The sequence below is a fragment of the Indicator indicator genome, chromosome 31 (assembly GCF_027791375.1).
Source record: "Indicator indicator isolate 239-I01 chromosome 31, UM_Iind_1.1, whole genome shotgun sequence".
Lineage (NCBI taxonomy): Eukaryota > Metazoa > Chordata > Aves > Piciformes > Indicatoridae > Indicator > Indicator indicator.
This window is the reverse complement of record NC_072040.1, coordinates 11,614,285-11,638,278: the sequence shown is the minus strand read 5'-3', so window position 1 is coordinate 11,638,278 and position 23,994 is coordinate 11,614,285.

The following is a 23,994-nucleotide window of genomic DNA, read 5'->3' as shown; positions in this document are numbered from 1 at the left end:
GGTGATTTTTTTTTGCAATTGTTTCACAGCCTCCCTTCTGGTGTCTCAGAGCCCACACATTAAGGAGCTCTGGGTGTGAGACTTTCCTAATGACTTTAAATATGAAATCTCTTCTGCTCTTATGATCTTCTTCCCATGAGCAACATCAAAATGCCAGCAGAGAAATATTTTTCATGTTGGAGCACATTTACCTTGCATCATCCATTGTGCTCACATGCTGGAAGTGTAAACCCATCAGGGTATGGGACAGGGCAGCAAATTGCTGTGACGTAAGCTAAGGGCAGAGCTGTGTGTTGGTGCTCACTGCAGTGCCCTTGCCCTTCACACAAGGCAGCTCACCTGCAGACACACCTGGGGCCCCTGCCTTCTGTTGGCTCAGAGGCAGGAGGTCACACCGAAGGACTGCACAGTCAGGTCATGGCTGCCAGAATTTGCTTCTCACCACAGTGAGGGCCAAGACTGCTGAAACAGAGGCAAAGCATCAATGAAATGCCCTAGGCCAGCTGAGGAAATGTGCACTTCACTGAACATCTGAGCTGTGCTCCTGCAAAGGGAGCAAGCACTGCACAGCCACAGTGCTGCAGAGCTCTTTAGAGATGGGATGGTTGTTAACATTGTTAGATGGACACAAAGCCAAATGGCTTCTTTTGGGGTTGTTTATGGTGTGCTTTTTCCACTGTGCCTAACAAAAAATCATGTATGAAGCAACGGAAAGAACAAAACCAACCAAAGCCTCCTTAGATTCACAACTGTGAATTCAGCCTCAAGGAAGAAAAGGAAAGAAGGCATTTGGGATCCCATGGAAATATTGTTGGATTGTTGCTGAAAATGTATTGCTTAAGACAAGCATTGGATTAAATGGCAACCATTACAAGGGCACCTTAGTGGCCAAGACATGCACTGATGGAAATGGTTAAATTCCTGCAGAGCAGCTGAGCTGCCCAGAGCATCAAGAAGCTCTGCAGTTTGGTTTTCAGAGTTTTCTGAAAATTCACAATGCTGAAGGTGCCCAAGAGCTCCAGTGAACACCTCTGGCTACTGACACTTTCTTAATGGCCCCCAGCACTCAGAGCACAGCCCAGAAAACGTCCATAAGGAACGGTGGTGCTGGGTGGCAGAGGATGAAAGCGAAGCAGAGGGGAGCTGTGCATCATGTAGCCTGATGGTGATAGGGCCAAGAGTAAACCCAGACCTCCTGACTCCCTGCCTCCCCACTAGACACCTTCCTGTTTTCCTTTGAAAATGCTGACAGCTTACTGGAGAGGAAAATCCACAAACATTCCACATTCCATTGTCAATGAAAGGCCTTTGTTACCTGATATAGGAACTCTTAATTATTGTGGTAACTCCACAGCATGAGGAGGCAAAGGGCAGATTTGTTAGCAGGATTTGTGAGTGACCTCTCCTTGGGCAGCACACAAGGCCAAGAGAAGGGGCTTGACATGATGGAGTTTTTAGGCACTCCCATTGAGGAACACATTAGTAACACAACTTCTTTGGAACTGGTATTGATACAGTAGGAACTGACCCAAGTTTTCATGCACTACTTGACACCAAAACCTGTTCCAGCTCCTGGTTTTTGAATGTCAGTTTCAGACAGGCACAGATTGGCACAAGTCAAGAGAGAGAGCTTTAACTTGTACAAGCCAAGAATTTAAACAAAACTTCATACACCTCCATCACACTGACTACAGGGCAGCACTTTGAGTTTGCTGACAAAAGCAACCTTGTTGGCAGGGCTGATTAGACACAGAATCATAGACTGTTTGGGTTGGAAGGGACCTCCAAAGTTTATCCAGTCCAACCCCCTCTGCAGGAAGCAGGGGCATCCACCACTAGATCAGGTTTTCCAGAGCCCTGGATGGTTCATTTAAGTGCTTTCATCAATCACAGAACAGTTTTGTTGTTTCTTATTAATCTCACCATTCACAAGAAGCCATTTTTGCCACTTCTTTATTATAGAAATACTAAAGGATTTATAACTAAGATGTGTCACAGGCAGATGCTATGTACAGTAAATGCACAGTAAGACAACAACAACAATTCGGTCATCTACAAATATTGTATGAAAGCTTATTTCATAAATTGTCCTTAGTCTGAAGCCATCAGTGAAGTTCTGGCACCTTTTGCCACCTTGCATTTAATGGTCTGAGACACGTTGCATTCAGCACTGGGACTGGAGAAGGGAAGGCTCCAGGGAGGCCTTCCAGTACCTGAAGGGGCCTTCAGGAGAACTGGAGAGGGATGTTTATAAAGCCTGAGGTGACAGGACAAAAGGCAATGGTTTTAAACCAGGGTAGGTTTAGATTGGACACTGGAACAAGTTGCCCAATGAAGTTGTGTTTAAGACCAGGCTGGATGAGGCTTTGAGCAGCCTGGGCTAGTGGGAGGTGTCCTTGCCCATGGCAGGGTGTTGGAGCTGGGTGATCACTAAGGTCCTTTCCAACTGAAGGCATTCTATGGTTCTATGACTGAGCCTGAAAGAACCTGACAAGCTTTCTTCTTAGAAGCCCCTACACCTGACATGCTGAGGCTCACGTCTGTGGGAATTTTGCATCACACTCAGAGCTTGGTCTGTGCCTGCACAAGGTGCCCCAGCTGAATGCATCTCCCTGCTGGGGTAACTCTGCCCTCAGATTCATGTTTTGCAGCACTGAAACTTGTAGGAGCTCTGCATCCCTTTCCAAGCAGGTCCTGTGGTGACCATGGCACTGTGCTAGAACAGAATGTTCCCTTCCCGTGGCTGTCTGAGACGAGAGCAGTGCTGATGGAAATGGAAATAGCAGCTACCATGAAGACATCATCAATATCTGCTCTTAGAAAAGTCTCACAAAGGGAGGCATGGAGCTGTTTCTTCATGCTGGTGATGGAAAAAATCCTACACATGAAGTAGTTTCTTGCATTCATCCAAAGACAGAGAGGTGAGGATTCAGGTACCCTCATTCCCCAGTGCTGCACCCTTCCTGTTACTGTCCACAATATCCAATGTGTGTGTGTCCAGGTTTGCAAGCCCTGGAGCCGAGCCTGCGCTCCACATACACCACTCCATCTGCCTTCTCCTCTCAGTAGGTCCTCTGCAAGGCTCAGGGGTTTGTAGGGTTGGGGCTCCCAGGCATCGTAGGCCATGCAGGCTGCTGTGCCTGTGCTGCCACCATGGTGCCTTCATCCAAGAGCCCAATGAGCTCTGCAGCTCCTGCTGCTGTGCCAGGTTGCTAGGTCCTGGTGTATAGTGACAGAGAAAGGGAGCTGTGAGGTCTCCACTGCACAAACCCTTTGCTACAGGCACTCAGGTGCCACCACTGTTCTGACTTTACACCCAAGAGCAGTGGGGCTGCTGGGCTTTGAGTCCCTGTGTGATCCCAGCCTGCCCTGCAAGGGTCTTGAGAAGTAGTGATGGAGCACACTCAGGCTGTCCACTCCAGGCTTTTAGCTCAGGGTTCATGGCTCCTTCTTCCCTTTATAATACAGGATGCAGGCGATCCAATGGGCTCATGGAGCTCCTGAACTCTGACATTACAGTGGCACCAGTGTCCTTCTTAAATGGCTCTGACTGTGGTCCACATCTTTTCCTGGCAGTATGATCTGCAGGGGTAGAGCTTTACAATCAACTTGATAGATTCCCAAAGAAGCTATTTGGGTTACAGGAGCTGAAGAGCCTCAGCTTTAACTAGCTAGCCCCTGGAAACCTTCACAGCCCTTGCAGATGTCTGTGTGAACATAACACTGCACCTTCAGCAGGAGGTCTGCTTGCTGCCTTTCCTGAGCCTGCAATGTGCAATCATTCACAGCTCATCCGTATCATATAGCAGGGTCAAGTATTTTAATTCATAGAGGGTCACAGTTGCTACTCCTCTTAAACAGCAATGGAATTTTTCAATATCCTTGAAGTAAATCCCTTTTGCCAAACAGTAAATGATAGGATGACAGCATGTCAAGCAGGGGTTTGTTCTGAGGTTATTTACTTACAACTAGACAACTGTGTTGGCTCTCAGAGAGGCCAGTCAGCAAATCAATGCTATGTGAAAGAGCAGCAGGATGGCCACTGCTTCAGAATCCAAGGAATGTGGCTTTCATAAATTCCACATCCTGGTGAGATGCTGTAGAACTAACTGATTAGCTCTTTAAAGCTTGTGGGGGAGGCTGTCTCACATGTATCTCTATTTTACAGGGAGTCTGTTTCATGAAGGAAGAGCAAGTGGTGATTTCTCCATGTTAGCCTTGTGAGATGGACATCAGGTTCCCATTGTGAAAAGTCTGTTCTGGTTTGTCCCTGTGACGTGTGCATGCACACACCTCCTGGGCAGGGCAGGACGGGGAGCTGGCTAGGGACACCTGCCAGGAGTGGGATTGCTGACCACGGAAAAGCAGTTAGCCTGTCTGCAAGCCTGACCTGCTGCATGACACCATCAGCATTTCTCATCCTGCACTTCAAACTCTTCTTTGAGGTAAATGGACAAGAGCAGATAATGAAATATCAGCCAGCGATGCTGCCTGTGAGGAGTGTCAGGAAAGGAGTTAGAATAGGGAGAGAAAACTGGAAGCTTTTCATGCATGTTACAAGATGCATTCTAAGCTCTTCCTAAAGAATAAAAGGGTTAGTGAAAAAGAGCAGGTCCAGATCTTCCTACAGAGTTGCAGATTCGTATTTACTTTATAAGTCCTGCTAAAACTTTAAAGACATGTTTGCACTCCCAGTTCACATAACGATGTGGAAGCAGACACCAGAAACGGTCTCAGGGGAGGAAAAAGAAACAGTGAGCTAGGAAAGCAGGCTCCTGTTGAGGCAGATAGTCAGAATATCAGAAGAGTGACAAAACTGCAGTGCCAGGGTAGCTCCATCAGGGAGCAGGTACCAAGAGGATGGTAGGTAACAATCCCCCAGAGTATTGCATTGTTGCAGAGGGCCCCTGGCTGTGCCATTTGCTGCTGGCACACACACACACTCTTGCTCCTTTCACTCATGGATTCAGTTTGTGCCTTCACTGCTTTAGCATCCTGTAAAACCTTGCAAGTAGCTGTTGTCTGCCACAGGGATTTAAACCACATGTGAAGTTTTAGGTGCACCAGAGTTGCACCACACACAAGAGCCAGGCCCAGGGCAGCACCCAGAGCTGCTGTAGCCAAGGCAGGGTTGGCAGGGCTCACCCTGCCTGGGATCCACTCACAGAAGCCGGCTGGGTGTGAGCAGGGAACCTGGGAGCACAATAGGCACCAGGACGTAGCTTCCCTTCAGGACAGGAGCAGCTGCTCTGCACTGCATTGTGTAAATGAAGGGGAGAAGGCATCTGGCAGCAAGAAGCAGAGAAGCAGGACAGGGCCAGAGCTGTGTTTTTCTGTGTTCCATGCAGGAGCCCTGCCCTGCTCCATGTGTTGTGCAATTGCAAACTGCCTGTCAGCAGAATTATTTATGGCAAGGCACAGGCATGGGCTCGGATTCAGGAAGCCAAATCCAGCTGCCCTGATGTCATTTTCCACCCAGGCTATTTCATTTCTTTAAAAAATGGTTCCTACATGATTTTTGCAGCCTGCTCATATGACAGGTTGTGTGTCTTCCATCACTGTTCTGAACTCTTCAATGCAATTCACCAGTCTCAGTCAGACTTGGCAGAAGGGCACAGGGCTCAAAGCTGTTGAATTCCCAAACATTTGGTTGTCCCTGTAGAGAAACAAGAGTCCTAAACCAGGAGAAACAGGAGCCCTAAAAATCTGGTTCCCTTTTGGCTCAAAGCTGTACTTTGAATTATTCCATGGCTAGGAGCCACAGAGGTGGTTTGTCTGCCCATGGCAAGAGAGGATACTGTGCACAGTGCTGTATCTATGGTCACTCTTAATGAGCATTGAAGATGGTCTCTCATTAACAGAGAGCTGGAAGAGCCCTGCAAGCACTCCTGTCATCACCTCGGGATGCCTTCTCCCACACCAGCTCAGCTCACCTTGTTCCTGTGATCTGTGAAATGCAGTCAGAGCTCAGCCTTTGCTTGACCTGAACCACCCTACCCATCCCCACGTGCATCTTAGCTGCCATGCAGGCATGTCCAAGCCAGCCACAGCTTCTGCTGTCCAGAACATTTAGAGGAGCTAAAGGAAGGACTCTGGAGGGGGTTATCTGTGCTGCAGTGGTGGGAAGCATGAGGGACGTAAGAGGAGCTGAAGGTGTGGGGTGGAACAGTGTCTTTATGAAGGAACAAGGAAGGAATGGGACATTCACCAAGGGCATAGAGGGTACAGGCTGCAAGTCTGTTGCAGGGCTCCTGGGCTCAGCACTATCTTGCACACAGTGCTCTGAAGGCTGAGACAAGTGGCCATAGACAAGAGCAAAACTGAGAACACCTCAGCACATTCTGTGTATTTCTTGGCATAGACAAAGTGCTGGAGATAAACCAGGTGATGCACCAATTCAGATTAAGGGCACAGGGCTTTTGGCTTTTGACTAGAAGGAGCCTTAAAGGTGGAAATAGAAATAGGAAGGGTCTGGAGACATGTCGATTGCAGAGGTGACTGCATGCCTAGTAATAAACCCAGGGGCTCTGATTTAAGCTATGGAGTGGCCAGACACAAAAGGAATTCAAGTGGAATTTTCTGCCTGCAGAGCAGTGGAAAGAGCATGCAGGAAAATAAGTGAAGCAAGAGGGTCACAAGGACTTCGAAAAGGTGTGGTATGCAAGTATGGGCTAAAAAGGCAAAAAAGTAGTGTGGAATTCATCTAGAGACTCAGAGAGAGGCACACTTCATTAGAGAGGACTCCTAATTTCCTCCTGTCCCCAAACGTCTCTCGTTTGCTATTAGCAGCTCGGCAGGGGGTGTGTGTGATACAATTACTCATTAGGTAAAGGAATTCCAAACCTTTCCGTAAGAGGAGGCCACACCTGTCACTCAAACTCAGTCCTGCATCTTTCCTGAGCCTGGCTGATACATACCCAAGGACCACAGAGCTGGGTGGTTGTTGCTGTTGTGGGGAGTGCTGAGGGTTTGAAACAGTTTGCTCCTGGTTATCTGTGCTGTGCTGTGCTCTGCACACACCATCCTCTCTCCCACAGGAGACTGAGAGGCCACTGAGCCCTCACTGCACCAGCTACAGCCTCTCCTTCTCACCAGCTGAGTGCAGGCACCACGTTTGATATGCTGGGCAGAGGCAAGATGCAGACACTGAGGTTCCTCCCATGGCTTCATGGCCATGTCTGGCCAGGGTTACCCTTTGGCACTGCCATCCTGCAGTTGCTGTAGCTTTGGTGACTTAAGGGTACAAGCAAGGCACTTTTTTTTTATTAGCTTGAATGGCTTCAATGGAAAAATAGGCAAATCTGTTTGATTTGTGCCTTTTTTTTCCTCAGCTCTGGCAGCCAGGCCCATAAAAGGTATTTCCTCCCCTGCCAACCTCACTTTCCTCATGAACTCTCTGCAAACCACACTCAGCACTGCCTTGCAGCACGGTCAGCATTACCCCCATCTGTCACTCTTTTCAATACCCAATAAATACAAAGATCAAGTTAATGCACATCAAAGGCATTTGGGATAAACCCCTCAGATTAAACAGGAACATGTGTAGCTCACATATCTTTATTTGAATAAAGGACATGGAAAAACTAACAAAGTGTCTGGGTGCAGCTGCTCTGTTTCCCTCAGAACGCTTTGCTGAGTAAGACACCAAAATGTTAAACTTTGTTTCTCTTTCCATTTCTGTTACTGAAAGGATTTTCTGCAATACTGCTGAATGTGTGTGTGCTGGGCCAGGAACACCACTTGGACACTTTCTTGGCAAGTCATTTTGATTCTTACGTTGATTGTTTCTTTTGACAGCAGAGTGGCTCTTTTGCAAGGGCTGCCTGGGACAGCAGCAAAGCAAAGTGATCTTGGTCACTTCTGTCCACACATATGGAACAAAAAGTTAACAGACACCAAACAGCTTTGACCAGGTTGGTGTATAACAAGGAACAGCAAAATCCCACAGAATTCTCAGGAAGAGACTGAAAAGAAAGGAAGCAAAGTTATTCAGAACACCTCCACTCCGCTGGTAACCAAACCAAAGAGAAGCATCTCAGGTTTCTCTGGGAGGCCACTGCCTGGGACCAAGTACTCCTGCAGGATGTCCTCTCAAGCCAAGTTTTGTCCCCAAGCCTTGTCTCTGCTTTTGCTTTCCTCAGTGAACCTGTCCAGCAGGAGTAGGGACGTGATTCCCCTTTGTACTTGGCACTGGTGAGGCCAAACTTCAAGTGTTGTGTCCATTTTGGGGCATTTCTATACAGGAGAGACCTCAAGGTGTGCAGAGACATGGAGTGAGTGCAGAGGAGGGCAAGGAAGGTGAAGGGCCTGAAGAATGAATCCAATGAAGAGCAATTGAAGGAGCTGGGGATGGTTAGTTTGAAGAAGAGGCTGAGGGGAGACCTCATTGATCTTTACAGCTCCTTGAAAGGAGGTCATGGAGAGGTTTGTGCTGGTTTCTTCTCACAGGCAGTTAGCCATAGAACAAGAGGGAATGGCCTCAAGCTGCACCAGGGCAGGTTTAGATTGCGCATTGGGAAACCCCTCCAGACTTTACTCACATTTGGGTGTTTGGGTGTTTGAAGATTAAATAAAATGCAACAGGAAGCACAGCAAGTGCTAAGGAATAAAACCATCTCTCTTGGTGTGGTTGTATCAGCAGTATGCAGCCACTGCAGGGCACCAGCACCAACAGGGAAACATTTAGAGGCAGGATGGTGAACCCCCACATGGTGCAGTGAAAGAACCCAGACAAGACACACAGATCACAGAATGGTCTGAGTTGGGAGGGACCTCCAAAGCTCATCCAGTCCAACTCCCTCTGCAGTGAGCAGGGACATCCTCCACTAGATCAGGTTGCCCAGAGCCCTGTCCAGCCTCACCTTGAATATCTCCAGGGATGGGGCCTCAACCACCTCCCTGAGCAACCTATTGCTGTGCTCCAGCACCCTCATAGTAAAGAACTTGCTCCTCACATCCGATCTAAATCTGCTCTGCTCTAGTTTGAAGCCATTGCCCCTGGTCCCGTCCCTGCAGGCCTTTGCAAACAGTCCCTCTGAAGCCTTCTTGTAGCCCCCTTCAGGTACTGGAAGGCAGCTCTAAGGTCTCCCAGGAGCTTTTTCTTCTCCAAGCTGAACACCCCCAGCTCCCTCAGCCTGTCCTCATAGCAGAGCTGCTTCAGCCCCTGATCATTTTTGTGGCCCTTCTCTGGACCCACTCCATCAGGTCCATGTCCTTCCTATGTTGAGGGATCCAGAGCTGGCTGCAGACCTCCAGCCAGCCAAGGAGGATGTATCTACCTGTGCAGTGGTGTTTGGTCAAAACTCCTCATCCCTTCTGAAGTCAGGTTGCTGCAACCCAAACCATTCTGATTCATGGATGGAGCACAGCAGGATGCCTCCTGCAGAGGGCAATGATGCTGTTGCAGGCCAGCATGCTGCCACCCAGCTGGAAGTATTTTTATAAGGGCCATAAAAGGCAGGAGATCTCACAAGCACTTCTCCCAGCCTCAGGATTTCTCCAGGGGAGCCTCCCTCCCAGGCAGTGCCATCTTTGCCTCATGAGCAGGCTCCACACAGCCTCTTTTGGCTTGGAGGCATTAGCTGCAACTCTCAGTGTGAATCGCCCTGCAAGATCATTTACAGTGAATATTTGAGGACAGCCTTTGCCTGGTGAAGCTGGGAGGGTCTCTTGCAAAGTGAGCAGTGGCAACCCCAGCCATACAGCTGGACTGCTAACATAACTGCCTTGAGCTGCACAGGCAAACAGCTTTTGTATCATCAGCAATGGCAGCTGGGGCTAAATGATAACTGCCAGGGAACCTCTTCTGTTGTACTATCAGTTTCTTGGCTGCTTGGAAAATTATGAATAAGAAATGAAGGAACAAGACCTTGCAGGACCCAGCTGAAGAGCAAGAAATAGAAAAATGTCATGCTAAGGATACAGAACTGGTATGTCTGGCCAACAGCCACATGTAAGTGAACTGTTCAGATGATATGGATAAATTCTGGGAGCTGCTGACAACATTTAAGTTTTCTGCTTTATACATGTCATGAAAAATGCCTTTTCTGTTTCTGTAATAGGAACAAGCCCCCAGGCCTATGTTAGCAGCAAATGCTACTTGATTGCAAGCAAACACAAGCATAAGATGAGTACAATTTAGGGGGAGGGTGTGTGCAAAAAACAACTGTTGTGAGTGCAGATGATAGAGTGAAGGGCACTGCTCAGATCCTGCCTGGCTGGTAGATGTTTCTGGTTGACACTGACTGCTGCTGAAATAGGCAGATTCTAAGGACAGGGACCTGGGGGTCCTTGTAGACAGAAGGATGCCCATGAGACAGCAATGTGCCCTTGGGGCCAACAAGGCCAAAGGCATCCTAGGGTGCATTAGAAGGTTGAGTGAGGTTCTTCTGTCTCTCTGCTCTGCCCTGCTGAGGCAATCTGGAATATTGTGTCCAGTTCTGGGCCCCTCAGCTCAAGAAGGACCTCAGGGAACTGCTTGAAAGAGTACAGCACAGAGCCACAAAGCTGCTGCAGGCAGTGGAACATCTCCCTGTGAGGCCAGGCTGAGGGAGCTGGGGCTTGGAGCTTGGAGCACAGGAGCCTGAGGGCTGCCCTCAGTGCTGGGGATAAAGATGTGCAGGCTGGAGCCAGTCTCTGCCCAGGGATGTTCCAAGCACAGGACAAGGGGCACTGGGGGCAAGCTGGAGCAGAGGAGGTGCCACAGGAACAGTAGGGGAAACTTTGTCCTTGTGAGGGTGCTCAAGTCCTGGAGCAGGCTACCCAGAGAGGTTGTGGAGTCTTCCCTGGAGACTTTCCAACCTCACCCGGATGTGTTCCTGTGTGACCTGCCCTGGGTGAGCCTGCTCTGGCAGCAGTTGTAAGTCAAGGTGTATGAAGGAAAAGTGAAAGAGTGTAAATAAGTCACTATTGGGTGTAAGAATTCAAAATACTGATTGTTCTAAACACTTCCATTGGATAGATAGAAATGTTTAAGAACTATTACTCAAAACAGAACCCAGCGCGTGGCTGCGAGGAGAGCAGGCAGCGGGGACCAGCTCAGCTCTGGGCGCTTGTTTTGGCTTTTCTTTCCTGTCTTTTCAGGTGAAAAGGGGCTACCCGCTCGGGAGCTCCTGAAGAGGGGAGGAGGGGCAGCAGGCTGGGGTTGCCTATGTGCCTGAGCGGAGTGATGTAGCCAGGGGGAGAGGTGGGGCAGAACCGCGCGAGACCCAAACAGAACCCTGCGTGTGGCTGCCAGGAGAGGAGGCAGCAGTGACCAGCGCAGCGCAGCTCAGCTCAGCGCAGCTCAGCTCAGCTCAGCTCGGCTCGGCTCGGCTCGGCTCAGCTCAGCTCAGCTCGGCTCGGCTCGGCTCGGCTCAGCTCAGCTCAGCTCAGCGCAGCTCAGCTCAGCTCAGCTCAGCTCGGCTCGGCTCGGCTCAGCGCAGCGCAGCTCGGCTTGGCTCAGCTCAGCGCAGCTCGGCTCAGCTCAGCTCAGCCTTCTTGCTGACGGGAGGAAAAAAAAAAAAAAAGAGGGTGGTAAAGGGGGTGGTGAGGGTGGTTACTGAAAGATGGTTACTACCAGAACAAAGGCTAGTAGAAAAACGGTGGGCAGCCAAACAGAGACCATACACAAGAATGCAGGTGTTCAGGCAGGTGGCTGCAGGGAGTGCTGGAGCCTGGCACTTAGAATCATAGAATCAAGAAGGTTGGAAGAAACCTCAAAGATCATTGAGTCCAACCTGTCACCCTAAACCTCATGACTATCTAAACCATGGCACCAAGTGCCACGTCCAATCCCCTCTTGAACACCTCCAGGGATGGTGACTCCACCACCTCCCTGGGCAGCCCATTCCAATGGCCAACCACTCTCTCTGTGAAGAACTTTCTCCTCACCTCCAGCCTAAACCTCCCCTGGCGCAGCTTGAGACTGTGTCCTCTTGTTCTGGTGCTGGTTGCCTGGGAGAAGAGACCAAATCCCTCCTGGCTACAGCCTCCCTTCAGGTAGTTGTAGACAGCAATGAGGTCTGCCCTGAGCCTCCTCTTCTCCAGGCTAAACAGTCCCAGCTCCCTCAGCCTCTCCTCATAGGGCTTAATACGGAGGATGTCAGGAACAACACCTGTGTTAGGTGTGAGCAGATCAGGGATCTGATGAACATGGTGGCCCAACTAAAAGAAGAGGTGGAAAGGCCAAGAACCATAAGAGACTGTGTAAGGGAAATTGACTATTCCCATAATCTAACCTCTTCAAACTCAGAACAGGGGGTAACTCTTAGTGGAGCAGGGAGTTTGATACCCTCCCATCAGCAAGCCTCTCAGCCTCCATACAGTAATGCACGTGAGCAGGGCCAATGGGAACAGGTCTCTGCCAGAAGGAAGAAATGCAAACAGAGCAAGTGTGCTACTTGAAGCAGCACAAGTGCCTACAGTGCACCTACAGAATAGGTATGAGGCTCTGCAGGAGGAACAGGTCATAGGTAAGGATGAGGACTCAAGAAGGTCAGAAGCTGCACCAATGACAGGTTGCCACAGTCCAGCCATCAAAACTGATCCTGTAAAGAAACCTCGTAGGGTCATCGTTACAGGAGACTCCCTACTGAAGGGAGCAATAGGCCCAATATGCAGACCAAACCCACTTCATAGAGAGGTCTGCTGCCTCCCTGGTGCCCAGGTAAGGGACTTTGTAGGTAAAGTTCCCAACCTTGTGAGTCCTTCAGACTAGTACCCACTTCTGGTCTTTCAGGTGGGTAGTGACGATTTATCAATGAGAGGCTCACAATCAATTCAAAGAGACTTCAGAACATTAGGACAACTGCTAAAGGGATCAGGAGCTCAAATTGTGTTCTCCTCTATCCCTCTAACGTCAGTGATGGACAAAAGAATATATAGGAAGAGCCAAGAGGTCAATTCATGGCTCCAGGGCTGGTGTCATTGACAGGGCTTTGGGTTCTACAATCACAGCTCCCTTTACAAGGCACCAGAGCTGCAAATAACAAATGGGATGTACTTGTCCCAGAGGGGGAAAAGGATCCTGGGGCAGGAATTGGCAGGGCTCATTGATAGGGCTTTAAACTAGATTTGAAGGGGGAAGAGGTGCATAGTCTTCTGCTGGCCAGTGACAGAGGGGCAGCTCACCAGAGGCAGAGGGATGGAGAGCTAGTGAGGGCTCTCAACTTGCTGCCCTGAGGCAAGCCATGAATGATGCACCAGGACACTCTGTGGAAATCAAGGGGAGTTGGCACAAGAGGAGGACAGGGCCAGCCCAGCTGAAGTGCCTCTATGGAAATGCACACAGCTTGGGCAACAAACAGGATGAATTAAGGGCACTGTGCTGCTGGGATGCCATGACATAGTGGCTGTTACTGACACTTGGTGGAATGATTCCCATGACTGAAATGTAGGGATAGATGGGTACAAGCTCTTTAGGAAGGATAGGCAGGGAAGGAGAGGAGGAGGTGTTGGCCTCTAAGTCAGTGACCAGCTGGAATCAGTGGAGCTCCACCTGGGGAAGGATGAGGAGCTGGTTGAGAGTGTATGAGTTAAAATTAAAGGCAAGACAGGGGAAGGAGATGTACTGTAGGGGTCTGCTACAGGCCAGCTGACCAGCAGAGCCAAGCAGATGAGGCCCTCCACAGGCAAATAGAAGCAGCTTCCAGGTCACAAGCCCTGGTCCTCACGGGGGATTTCAACCACCCTGACATCTGCTGGAAGGACAACACAGCAAGGCACCAAGGATGTTCCTGGATTGCATAGATGACAACTTCCTCCTCCAAATGGTAGAGGAACCAAGAAGAAAAGTGCTGTGCTGGACCTTGTTCTCACCAACAGGGAAGGGCTGGTGACCAATGTGAGGCTCAGAGACAGCCTTGGCTGCAGTGACCATGAAGCAGTTGAATTTAAGATCCTCAGGGCAGCCAGGAGGACATATTCTAAGCTTACGACCCTAGACTTCAGGCGTGCAGACTTTGATCACTTCAGGGATCTGCTGGCCAGAGTACCATGGGACAAAGCCCTAGAGGGAAGAGGGGCCCAGGACAGCTGGTCAGTATTCAAGGACCACCTCCTCTGTGTCCAGGAGCAATGTATACCAACAAAGAGAAAAGCAGGGAAGAATGCTAGGAGGCCTGCCTGGATGAGCAAGGAGCTGCTGGACACACTGTCACTTAAAAGGAAGCTCTACAAGGAGTGGAGGAAAGGACAGCAGGTGTCCCTGCCCATGGCAGGGGGGTTGGAACTAGATGATCCTTGTGGTCCCTTCCAACCCTGACTGATTCTCTGATTCTATGAAAACAAAGTGGGGCACTCTGCATTCTGAGCACTCTGCACTCTGCACACTCTGCATTCTGCAGTGGGGGCAGTTGCTGGGCTGTCTGGCTGCTGTTTCTTCTTCTCTTCTGGCTGAAGATAGCACACTGACCTTGGCGAGATAAGTTATCAACTTTCTGCTTTAACTAACTCTGCTTTCTGCCAGGGGGGCCTGGGGGGGAAGCTCCTGGGAGAGAGGCCCCTTTGGGAAGGGTCCCCTTTGGGGGGAAGCAAAGGGAGATTGGTTGTGCTTTTCTGTTGATTGGATATATTTGTAAATGTTGTAAATTTTGTCTATTTGTACATATTCATTGCATTTCATCATAGATTGTGGATTCTGCTTGTAAATACAGCTTGCATTCGCTTCCAGACTGGGCTAGCCTGGTTATTGTTGGTGTGGGGGGATTTCAGCTCACACTGACACATTGTCGCACTGCTTATCTCTGTGGTTTCAGCAGGATATTGATACAGGCTCCAAGCTGCACTTTGTTGGCTGGTGTCTAAAAGCAATGCCCAAACTTCAGGCTCAAGCCTTCTGTCTCAGTTAAAAATGTTGTTGCATTTTTATTTGCTGGACTAAAGATCCAGAGATGGAAACATTTTCCTCGGAATGCTGAGAGGGAGAAGAGTGTTCCCAAATCTGTGCCTGGGTATTTCAACAGTGCTGACAATCACACAGAAAACTATGCACAGCAATCCCTAAAGATCAGCTCCCTCTTGGAGCCATGGGCAAACACTGAGCAGTCAGAGCTGGAGGGGATCCTGTCACAAAGAAAGAAACCTCAGAGCAAATGCTGCCAGGGAACAGCCTCCTGCTGACTAAGCTTCTCTGCACAAGGATGAAGTGAGTCACATTATGGATGACTGGAACAGTGAAGGGTGACAGAGTGGAGCTCCCAGTTGGGCTGTGGTTGATAAATGTGCATTTACTTAATCTGAAAATATAAACCCAAGTGCAGCTTTGTTTGCTGATTATCTTAACTGCATCAGATTGCATTCAATGTCCCAGCTGTGGCACAATTTGTCTGAGTGATGCTTTCTATAGGCTGAGCCATGTGCACAGTGTGGCTGCAGATACGATCTTGCTCCATGAGAATGACAACAGCTCTTCAGGCTCGGCCTAACTAAGCCATAACAAAGCAGCTGCCCTCTTTCAGAAGACAGAACAACAAAGTTTTCTGGAAAAGTCCCAATTTCATGTGTCCTGTTTTGTTCAGCCAGACAGAATCTTCCTTGCCAGGCTGCAGAAAGACAGAGAAATGGCAATTACTGCATTTGGGGTTTGGAAAGGCTCCTCTGCTTTAACCTCCTGGCTGAGTGTATCTGCCCTCAATATTTCACCCAAAGCTTAATGGACTAATGATGCCCTCTTGGTTATTAATAGAATGAGTTCAGATGATTAGTCTGGCTTAACCTACTTGTTTTGGCAAGGTCTTCAAATTTACTTCTTCTTAAACCAGAGCACAAAGCTGCTCACTGCTGTGTGCTAAGGATGAAACTATATTTTCCTGTGAACACAGTGAAGGGAAACAAATAGCCCAGAGGTGCCAGACAAACATTTTAAAGCACACTGTGCAGGATGAGTGCCCTGTCTGGTTTGTTTCCTCAGATGTAGTGAAAACACCCAGCACATGGGATAACAGGAGGCAATCTGGCAATTCCTGTCAGGGGGTGAGCAAGAAATATCATTATGAGCATTATTCACTCTTGGAACTCTAATTTAATGGAAGGATCTGCACTGCTCTCACAAAACCATGTTGCAACTCTGTTTAGTAAATCTTAATTAAAGAAGAGAAGAGACATAAACTCTAAATGTTAGCCCAGCTCAAATGCACACAAAACATTTCAAATGCAGATTCTCTTTTCTACTGAATTAAATGTCTTGGCCAGATACTTTGTTTGCCATCAGACTTCCTAAGACCTTTTCTTAGCTACATCCTCCTTCCTCAGACTGAGAGCTAAGGAGACAATTAAGCCCTTAAGGGAAGAAAGTCACTGAGACAGGAGAGGGCAGAAGCCCTTCTCTTTGGTAATGCAGAACAGTGGCCAGCAGCAGGACACTTCCCCCTGGAGCTATGGCTCATACACTGCAGATAAATTCCTGTGCTGCTTCTGCAGCTGCTCCTCATCTTCTTTGGGCTTGTGTGTTTGTGGTGAGAATCTTGATGTTGTACATCACCTTGTCCTTCCCCAGATGTGTTCAGCTTGCACCTCTGCACATATCCCAGGTGCAGTCCCTGGCTGTGAGGTTGTGCCCAGGCATGTCAGGGCTGGGCAGACATGGGGCATGGTGTGTCTAAAGTCATCCTGGAAACAGAGCACAGTCTGATCTCAGAAGCTGGAAGTAAGACAGCTCTGGTGGCTCACACATTGCTCAAGCACCCTCATCTGCAACACAAACACTGTCAATCAATTTGAAGATCCACAGCTCCATAACCATCCAGGTCTCTTTCAACTACAAGCTTTGAACTGCCAGTCTGGAGCTTGTCTGTCCTGACTTGTAATAAGGACCAGCCTGCTGGGGTGGCACCAAGGGCTGGTGGGATGGGGAGGAGGAGCTGTCTGCACAGAGGACCACAGGTGAGTCAGCTCCTTGGAGAAGCTTGCTGGAGGCAGTTTCTAACAGCTTGTGGCAGTTCAGGCTGGGTGCCTCCTGTTACTGCCACATTAAGTTACACCTCTGGTGTCTGAGTCCCCAGCCCAGTGCTGGGCACAGGAAGCAGCCTATCTCTACCCAGAGATCCTGCACCCTCCAAACTCACCTGCAAGGCCATTCTCTCTCTCTTTCTTCCCTCTCTGCTCCCTTGGGAGATGCTCCCTCTCGGATCATGGTGGGGGAGTATCTCAAGGCCTCTTAGGCCTGTCTGGGCCTAATGCCAGCAGGAGAAGGGGGCAGGGGGCAGTCTCAGACCTGGCCAGCCTGAGCCTAGCCTAGCAGAGGGGAGGGGGAAGAAAGAGCCCTGAGGGTTTTGGGTATACCCTCAGGTGGGAGAAGGGAAGAGTTGGGAGGCCTTTGGGTGTGCTGCAAGGGACTCTGTATGCTTTGGGATGTCTTGGCCACTATGCTTTGTAGTTTCTGTAAAACACCAATTGCTTTTCCATTTAACCTTTCTATCACTCTCCAATCCATCTGTGTGAGTGTCATTCTTCTGTCCCTCTTGGGGCAATGGAGGATCTGTCTGGCTCTGAACCAGGACACAGCTGTTTTGAGAGACAGCTGTGATTTGCTAATCTGCACAATTAAGATGCCTCCCTGGAATAAAGTCTCCAGAGGAAGGCAGCAGCATCTGAGCAAACAAGACAAGCAGGAGGGTTGTCGTGTTGAGAACTGTGGAAGCTGCCTCTGCCATCTCTTTTGCCTGCATGCTACACGTCCTGCTTGGTTGCCCTGCTTCCTCACACCAGACTGGCAGTGGGCAGTGTCAGTGCTGCTGCTTCCTGTTGCCCTGAGGCCGTGGGAAGCTCCTGGCTAACCCTGTCTCTGTCTGTGGTGCCTGAGCTGCTGTCTCCTTGCCAGCGCAGAGCTCTGGCCCAGGAAGCAATTCCAGTCCTGTGTCCAGGTTCTGCCTTCAGACATCCAAACTTCCCCTCTGACTCTATTCCAGTCTAACAGTGCTGACGTATTTCCTCATATACTTAGCCTAATTTTTTACTAATTTTACTAATTACAGGGGTCAGGAGAAAGGCAAGACACGTGCACAGGACACTCAGTGCTTCACCTTTGCTGCTGCTTGCTGCCCCAGTGCCACCTGAGGGCCATGGATGTGGTCTCCTCTGCTGGGCACTGCATGAGGCTCAGCCGGACCCTGGGCTCTTGCTTGTGTCCTGCATGGGGCCACAGCCTTGCAGTGATTTTCAGTGACACACCTTCAGCTCCTGCCAGTGGGAGGGCAGGCAGCTCCAGAGACAATCCTGGGTCCATCAGCAGTGCTAAACTCTGGGATCAGACTTATGCTTGAACCCAAACCTTGGATTGTCCAGGCTGCCTACAGGAATCTTCAAGCTCTGGGTGGCGTCCCAGGAAAGCTAGTAGGCTTGGAGGCACTGTTTGGCAAATTAAGGTCGAAATGTTGGTGTGATAGAATAGATGTAGCCAAGGAGACTTAGACTCTGTAAAAGAAATCTGGGGTAGTTAGCACATCTGCAAACCAGGGCCTTTGCTACCATGCCTGGGGCTCCAGCTGCCTCCCTCACATGATGTACCTACATAGAGAAAACTGCTCCTAGTACTAGGACACTAGAAAATGTGGGGGAATTTTGAATTACCAAGTCAAGCAAAGTTAAATCTCAAGTTACCTTTGCCTCATCAAGGTTTTCTTTTCCAAGGGAAGTGCAGAAGATAAATCCAATGACAAAGACACAAACCCATCCCATGCAAATCTCCTTTCCTGTGACTATGCATGAAGACAATAATCACAGAGCCACAGAATCACAGAACACATCCAGCTGCAAGAGACCTCCAAGCTCATCCAGTCCAACCCTTGACTCAGTACTGCAGGGTCAACACCAAACCATGTCCCTAAGCACCAGGTCCACAGCTGCTGGAACGCCCCCAGTGATGGTGACTCCAGCACTGCCCGGGGCAGCCTCTTCCAATGTCTGAGATCCCTTCCAGTGCAGAAATATTTCCTAGCACCCAGCCTGAACCTCCCTGGGGCAGAACCATTTTCTCTACTCCTGTCCCTTGCCACCAAGGAGCAGAGGCTGCCCCCTCCTCACTCCAACCTCCCTTCAGGGAGCTGTAGAGAGCACTGAGGTCTCCCTCAGCCTCCTCTTCTCCAGCCTGAACACCCCCAGCTCCTTCAGCCCCTCCTCTAGCCCAGGGGCTCCAGGCCCTTCTCCAGCCTCATTGCCCTTCTCTGGACAGGCTCCAGCCCCTCAGTGTCCTTCCTGCAGTGAGGGGCCCAGAGTTGAACACAGCACTCCAGGTGTGGCCTCCCCAGTGCTGAGCACAGGGGGATGGTCACCTCCTGTCCCTGCTGCCCACCCTGCTTCTGACCCAAGCCAGGATGCCTTTGGCTTTCTTGGCCACCTGGGCACTGCTGGCTCATGCTCAGTGACTGCCAACCAGCACCCCCAGGTCTCTCTCCCAGTTGCAGCTTCCCACCTCCACATCCCCAGGTCTGTAGCTCCCCATGGGGTTGTCGTGACCCAGGTGCAGGACCTGGCCCTTGGCTTTGTTTGAACTTCACCCATTGAGCCTTGCACCATGGGTCTCACCTGTCCAGATCCCACTGCAAAGCTTCCCTGCCCTCTAGCAGATGGATACAGCCACCCAGCTGGGTGTCACCTGCAGACTTACTGTGAGGTTGCTGTGAGGTTGTCCAAATGTCTGAGTTACTGCAACTTGCATAAAAGCTGAATACTCCTCATTGCTTGCTGCCACCCCTAAACACACTATTGGAATGGAAACATTTAGATGGCAGGCACATCGAAGCTGTGACTTGCTTTATATGCAGATCTGCACCTGTTTCTCACTGAATCTGTATTAGTGCATAACCAAGAGCAGAAAAGTCACAGCTTACTGCTTAGCAGAAAAATCTCATAATTTAACCAAGGATCATCTCTGCTGTGAAAGACACAGGCAGCTTAACTTGTGATATTTGGGGGAAATCCACAGCTAATCGCTCCCATCCCTCTGCTGTGTCGTGGGTCTAAAGCTAAGAGCTGTCAGACTGGAACTTGCAGGAGCCCTGGCTTAAAACTGCAGAAAAATATTACTGCTGTGAGCTAGATCCTTACAGCCACAGAAGTGGATGCTCTGGATGCTCTGCTTCCAGTCCAGAGCATCATTCTCATTTCAAACCCAGCCAACACTGCTGTAAATTCGATGGGCTGATTTCAGTTTTGGCTTGGGAAACAGCTTTTCTCACCTGGATTGCGGCATTCAGCCCTGGAGCCCGATGGAGTGGGTCCAGAGGAGGCCATGAAAATGGTCAGTGGGCTGGAGCAGCTCTGCTGTGAGGACAGGCTGAGGGAGTTTGGGATGTTCAGCCTGGAGAAAAGAAGGCTCCAGGGAGACCTAACAGCAGCCTACCAGTACCTAAAGGGTGCTACAAGAAGGCTGCAGAAGTACTGTTTGCAAAGGGCTGCAGGGACAGGAGCAGGGGCAATGGCTTCAAACTAGAGCAGAGCAGATTGAGATTGGATGTGAGGAACAAGTTCTGCACCATGAGAGCAGTGGAACACTGGGAGAGGGTGGTGGCCCAGGGAGGTGGTTGGGGCCTCATCCCTGGAGATATTCAAGGTGAGGCTGGACAGGGCTCTGGGCAACCTGATCTAGTGGAGGATGTCCCTGCTCACTGCAGAGTGGTTGGACTGGATGACCTTTGGAGGTCCCTTCCAGCCCAAACCATTCTATGATTCTCCAGTGGCTGAATCTTGCACAGTCCTAGAGCCCGTGAAAAACTCCTGTAAGTAACACTAAAGGCTTTTAACTTCAACAGACCTTTCACAGAGAAAGCTGAAAAGAAAAGTGTCTCCTGAAGCTGACTGAGTATTCCCACAGGCAGTGTCTTTGCAGATGCTCTTCGAGTGCTTTCTGAACAGCTCTGCTGGTGGTCATCTCAGGTGGATGCATTCACCTCAAGCTGAGCTGCATTCATTTTGGACTCCTGTTGACTCAGGCAGAGGCTGTAGATTAAGTTGAAGTCTTGTTCATGTAGACTGAAGTCAACAGGAGCACTTCCAGGGACTCAGATGGGCTTTGATGGGCCCTAGCCCAGGACGAGAGTTCATAGTGTTTGGAGACAGAAAAAGCTGCATGAGATCTCCTGGTACAATCTGCAGTTTGTCACAGGATGTGCAGGACTCAGACAGCATTTTTTCTCTTGGGAGAGCAGGAAGCATGTGCCATGGGGAGGAGAAGTGATGCCCCTTCCTCACAGTGTGAGACCCTGCAAGGTGTTCCCGAGGGCTCCAGCTTCACGACAGGCCACCATGGGGCAGCTGACTGCACGGCAGAGCACCTGCTGCCTCCCCACTGCCTGCAGGAATCTGGGGATTGCAGGGCTGATGAAACAAACCTAATCAGTGCATGTCTCACCAAACTCATGAGCAATGGTGGCAAGCAGAGAGCAGGCCAACATGTGGTAGGGCCAGCAAAGCCTGCAGTCAGCTGTCAGTCATGTCTGTGCACATGCAGTACAAGACCAAGAAGAAATAATGGCTGTGCAAGGCTAAAGCAAAACATGACTAGACCAGGAGCAACAGCAGCAGATGCTGACAGGAAATGCAAAAAGCAGGGTGATAGAAATCCTTCTGTCTCATAATCACTGGCTTAGAAATTTCCTGAACTGGAGTTTGGACCTGGACCATATACTGCATAAACTTTTGGAGGTGTCTCTCCTCCAGGAACTGCCAAATTATTTTATTTAAAGCCATTGACTTTCATCACAGAATCTGGAAGGATACCTTTAGCTTGCAATGCATCAAATGTCACTGCAAGAACTCTCTGGCAGGGTAACTTCACTTCCTTCTCATAAGCTGCCTCAGTATTGTCCTCACACCTATGAGAAAACACTCTGACTTCTGCAGCTCTGACTTTCTGTTGCTAGACCTTATCCCATCTTTGTCAGTACACTTGAAACAGGATGCAAAGCAGATTTTTCTCTTTCCCCTCCTCTGTTGTGCTGTATCCATTTTTAAAGTCACATAGATTTTTTAAAATCCTGATCTAGGGGAGCATTTAATCTCATGATTTACTGTAAGCACCTAAGGAATCCCACAGTCTTCAGTGGTCAAGCTCTCAGGCTAAGAGATGAATGTATGGCGAAGTGCTTTGTCTGAATAAATAGTTAAGTTCTTTTTAATTTTCATTTGCTCCCATTCCTTGCTCCTTACAAGTATCCTTACAGACACTTGATCTGTGTCATGTATTGGAAGCACAGAATTCCAAGTAAATAGTTCAGCATGGGATCACCATTCCCTCTGCAGCTTTTGTCCAGTCCTGAAGGAATTCTGACTGATGGATACCAAGAGTTTTTTTGGTTGTTGTTTTCTCTGAGGAGCTAATGCTCTTCATTCTTGCTAATTCCCTCTGCTGCCCAGTTTATTTGTTCAGCAGTTCCCCAAACAAGAAGGGCTCCCTTCAAACAATGAGCTCCTTTGCACTCTGTGTGTGTGGTTTACTGAATCCAGACCCAGAGGACACGTGCTCGTCCTCAGCTGGTGTGGATCAGAGCTGCCCGCAGACATCAGGGAGCTCTGCTTACTTAAATCACCTAAGGGTCTACTGTCTCCTGTGTTAAGCTATGAATGTTTGTGTGTGCAGAGACCTGGGCAGAGGAACAGGCCTTCAATAATCTGCTTTTGGAATAAGAGACAGAATATTAGAGGCACAGGGGCAAAGGACTTAAATGAAAGCAATATTTCTTGCCAAGGTCAGACAGGAGAGCACTTCAGATGCTTAATGTTGCATTGTCCCCCAGGAATAACAGCAAAATGCTTTGGCAGAATGTTTGCTACATAATTATATCTGTTCTGTGGACCTCCAAAAGCCTTCTGGCACTTCAGGTGTGTCAGAGGAATCTGCATTATTTCAGAATTTTCAGTACTGGTCACTGACCATTCCTGTGTCCCACAGGGTTGTGCAGCCTGCAGAAGAGAAGGCTCTGAGCAGACCTAATAGCAGCCTGCCAGTACCTGAAGGGGATTACAAGAAGGATGGAGAGAGACAAAGGCCTGGAGTGACAGGACCGGGGCAATGGCTTCAAACTAGAGCAGAGCAGATTTAGATTGGATGTTAGGAATAAGTTCTGCACCATGAGGGTGGTGGAGCACTGGAACAGGTTGCTCAGGGAGGTGGTTGAGGCCCCATCCCTGGAGATATTCAAGGTGAGGCTGGAGAGGGCACTGAGCAACCTGATCTAGTGGAGGATGTCCCTGCTGACTGGAGGTGGTTGGACTGGATGAGCTTTGGAGATCCCTTCCAACCCAACCCATTCTATAGTTCTATGATTCTATCATCTAGCACAGGGACTTTATCACCTGCTGCATGTGAAAGGTCTCAGCAGGCCTGGCTTGATGGATGGCTCCCTGGTGTAACTAACCAGGTGCTTTGTGCTGACCTGTCACAATTGAAGAAGTTCTGGCCTCCATACCTTGCAATGTAGGTTTTAATAATCCATTTCATCATTCAGTTTTTCCAGAGGCTGGAGCATGGTAAGGGCTGTGATATATCCACTCAATGCCATGTTCTTTGGCCCAGCCTTCCGTAGGGCTGTTTTTTTACTCAGTCCCAGCCCCCCGTGCAGTTCCCTGAGGAGTTCCATGTCACCACAAGACCTGCTTTTAAAGAGCAGGACAGTGCTGTGGGCAGTGGCATGTGGTACAGAAGAGGTTTCCAGATGCCTGGTGGTTCCTTCCACCATTGTGAGCATACAGTGCTTACCCTGCTGGGCTTGAGGGATTGTGGTGACTCTGCCAGGCCCCCCCATACATCTGTTTTTGACCCTCATCCTGCACACCACGAAGGCTTTAGCGGTTTCACTTGCCTGATCACGGTGCACGTTCACAACTGAACTGCACACCCCATGTGTGTGGTGCATTTCTTCCTTGATGTCCTGAAGTGTCATGGGCCTCTTGAGCTAAAGATAGTTCACCTCTATGTTCCCAGTCTCAGCCTGTTTGGGACATTTCAGCAGCCTGCTCTGCTTGCTGGCTGTTCTGATGCTCCTCAGCAGCCCAGCGTTTTGGTACCTGATGTACTTTCAC